General features: G+C 47.8%; 1 non-coding gene across 1 annotated transcript; it reads left to right on the forward strand.

Moving 5' to 3' along the window:
• The first annotated feature begins 3,366 nt into the window (after positions 1 to 3,366).
• LOC144373951 (U6 spliceosomal RNA) lies at positions 3,367 to 3,473 on the forward strand. Its single transcript, XR_013433500.1, has one exon. It is a non-coding gene; the product is annotated as a U6 spliceosomal RNA (small nuclear RNA).
• The last annotated feature ends 242 nt before the right edge of the window (positions 3,474 to 3,715 follow it).

Here is a 3,715-nt window from a genome sequence, read left to right on the forward strand (position 1 = left end):
CTTCTGCCACCCATTCTCCAAACTCTGCTCTCTGTAACAGGCCTTCTGCACCCCAGTCTCCAACCTCTTCTCTCTGCAACGATTCTTCTCCACCCCTGTCTCCAGAATCTGCTCTCTGCAACAGTCCTTTTGCACCCCAGTCTCAAAACACTGCTCTCTGTAGGATCCATCTGAACCCCAGTCTCCAAACTCTGCTCTCTGTAACGGTCCTTCTGCACCGCAATCGCTAACCCCTACTCTCTGCAACAATCCTTCTGCACCCCAGTAACCAATCTCCTTTCTACAACAGTCTTTCTGAACCCAAGTCTCCAACATCAGATCTCTGCAACAGTCCTTCTCCATCCCAGTATCCAAACTCTGCTATCTGTAACAGTTCCTCTGTACTGCAGTTTCCAAACTCTTCTCTCTGTAACTGTCCTTCTGAATCTCAGTCTCCAAACACTCCGTTCTCTATCAGTCCTTCTGCACTCAAGTCTCCAACCTCTGCTCTCTGTAACAGTCCATCTGCACCTCAGCCTCCAAATTCTGCTCTCTACAAAGGTTCTTTGTCACCCCAATCCCCAACTTCTGCTCGCTGCAACAGTCCTTTTACACCCAAGTCTCAAACCTCTGCACCCCACAACAGTCCTTCTGCACCTCAGTCTCCAACATCTACTCTCTGCAATGGTCTTTTTGCACCTCAGTATTCAACATCTATCTCTGTAACAGTCCTTCTGCACCTCAGTCTCCATCCTCTGCTCTCTGTGACAGGCCTTCTGCACCCAAGTCTCTGAACTCAGCTCTCTTTAACACTCATTCTGCACCCCAATCTCAAACCTCTGCTCTCTGAAACAGTCCTTCTGCACCCCAGTCTCAAAACTCTACTCTTTGCAACGATCCTTCTGGACCCCTGTCTTCAACCTCTGCTTTCTGTATCAGTCATTCAAAACCCCAGTCTCCAACCTCTTTTCTCTGTATCTATCCTTCTGCACCTCAGTCTCCAACCTGTGCTCTATGTAAGAGTCCTTCTGCACCCCAGTCTCCAACCTCTTCTCTCGGTAACAGTCTTATACCGCAGTCTCCAAAGTCTACTCTCTGTAACGGTCCTTCCGCATCCCAATTTCCAAACTCTGCTTTCTATAACAGTCCTTCTGCACCTGAGTCTCCAAACTCTGCTCTTTGTAATGGTCCTAATGCACCCCAGTTTCCAATGTCTCCTTTGTGTATCAGTCCTTCCTCACCCCAGTCTCCAAACTCTACTCGCTGAAACAGTCCTTTTACACCCCAGTCTCCAACATCTGCTCTCTGCAACAGTCCTTCTACACCACTGTCTCTAAACTCTACTCTCTGTAACTGTCCTTCTGCACCTCAGTCTCCAACCTCTGCTCTCTGTTAGATTCTTCTTCACCCCTGTCTCCAACCTCTGCTCTCTGTAAGAGTCCTTCTGCACTCAAGCCTTCAACATCTCCTCACTGCAACCGTCCTTCTGCAACCCAGTCTTTAACATCTGCACTCTCAACAGTCCTACTTCACCTCAGTCTCCAAACTCAGCTCAATAAAAGATCCTTCTGAAACCCAGTATCCATACTCTTCTCTCGGTAACAGTCAACCTGCTCCCCAGTCTCCAAACTCTGCTCTCTGTAACATGCCTCATGCACACCAGTCTACAAACTCAGCTCTATGTAACAGGCCTTCAGCACCACAGTATCCAAACTATTCTCTCTGCAACGATCCTTCTACACCCCAGTCTCCAACGTCTGCACTCTGCAACAGGTCTTCTGACCCCAGTCTCCAAACTCTGCTCTCTGTAAGATTCTTCTGCACCCAGTTTCCAACCTCTGCTCTTTGAAACAGTCCTTCTGTACCCCAGGCTCCAAACTCTGCTCTCTGTAACAATGCATCTGCTCATGAGTCTTCAACCTCTGCTCTCTGCAATGGTCTTTCTACACATCAGTCTCCAACCTCTGTGGTCTGCAATAGTCCTTCTGCACCCCTGTGTGAAACCTCTTCACTCTCTAAGAGTTCTTCTGTACCAAAGTCTCCAACCTCTGCTCTCTGTAAGGGTCCTTCTGCACCGCAGTCTCCAAACTCTGCTTTCTATATCAGTTCTTCTGCACCCCAGTCTCCAAACTCTGCTCTATGTGAGAGTCCTTCTGAACCTCGTCTCCAACCTCTGCTCTGTGCAACAGTCCTTCTGCACCTCAGCTTCAACCTCTGCTCTCTGCAACGGTCATTTTGCACCCAAGTCTCCAAACTCTGCTTTCTATAAAAGTCCTTCTGCACCCCAGTCTCCAATCTCTACTCTCTGAAAGATCCATCTGCACCCCAGTCTCCAACCTCTGCTGTCTGTAACAGTTCTTCAGCACCTCAGTCTCCAACCGCTGCTCTCTGTAACAATCCTTCTTCACGTCAGTCTAAAACCGCTGCTCTCAGCAATGGTCCTTCTGCAGTGCAGTCTCCAAACTCCGTACTCTGCTACAGTTTTTCTGCACCCCAGTCTCCAAACTCTGCATTCTGCAACAGTCCTTCTGCACCCCAGTCTTTAACCTCTGCTCTCTGTAACAATCCTTCTGCACCTGAGTCTCCAACCTCTGCTCTCTGCAACTGTCCTTCTGCACCCCTGTCTCCAAACTCTGTTGTCTCCAACAGTCCTTCTTCACCTCAGTCTTCTGCACCGCAATCTCCAACCCCTACTCTCTGCAACACTACTTCTACACCCCAGTCACCAACCTCCTCTCTACAAGAGTCTTTCTGCACCCCTGCTAGGAGCCACTGCAAAAGTATTACATTCATATGGAAATTGGGCTCCTACTGTTCACCTAGGCCCATTTGGGGACTCAAGTTACAAGACTCCCGGAGAGTTCCTATTGGTTGGGGAAGGATGGTAGGAGGGTGTTCCAGGGGATGTAGAGCCCCCCGTGACCGGTAGGGACACACGTGTGTGTGGACGGGCTTGTTAGGGGGACGCACACGGCCTCTCACAAAATAAAACTTTGTTTCAGTCCAAAAAAAAAAAATCACATGACTTATATGGTTTAATTTAAATTAGGTAAACAGCTATTATAAATTTTGCTTTTAAAGGTGGTTAACAGATCTGTTTGTTTACTTTCACCTTTCCTTTTCATTATATTTAATAATTCTGTTCAAGATAATGTCTCTTTAGCACCATGGCCAGAATTCCCATCTCCATCCCAGTGCCGGTGAAGACTAAGATAAAACCAAACTACAACTTCTATGATAGCTATCACAGTAAACTGTATAAACTGATACATCAATCAATATAACTCAATAAGTATCCTCAATCAAGGACTTAATTTACTTTGGGAGAAAATGGACATATTGACAGACTCCTCCACTTTGAACTGCTCAATCAAGAACTTAATTTACGTGCTCACTTCGGCAGCACATATACTAAAATTGGAACGATACAGAGAAGATTAGCATGGCCCCTGCGCAAGGATGACACGCAAATTCGTGAAGCGTTCCATATTTTTAGAATCAGAGTGAGCCTGCATAAAGACTAGGGGGGAACTAGAGGCACCTGACCTGCAACCCCCCCTACCCATCTGCAGCCAAAAGGAAACCTGTCTAGCTAGAGCTGGGGGAGGGGCTAGCAGGAAAAATCCAAAGGACAGAGTGCCTGGGATCCCAATCGCCAACTGTGGGACCCCGGAGATCCATGCCCACTGATTCGTGTGGCCTGCCCTGCGGCTACAGAAGGCTAGCAGGAGAAACC

This window comes from Ictidomys tridecemlineatus, unplaced genomic scaffold, assembly GCF_052094955.1.
Source record: "Ictidomys tridecemlineatus isolate mIctTri1 unplaced genomic scaffold, mIctTri1.hap1 Scaffold_5347, whole genome shotgun sequence".
NCBI classification, from domain to species: Eukaryota; Metazoa; Chordata; class Mammalia; order Rodentia; family Sciuridae; genus Ictidomys; species Ictidomys tridecemlineatus.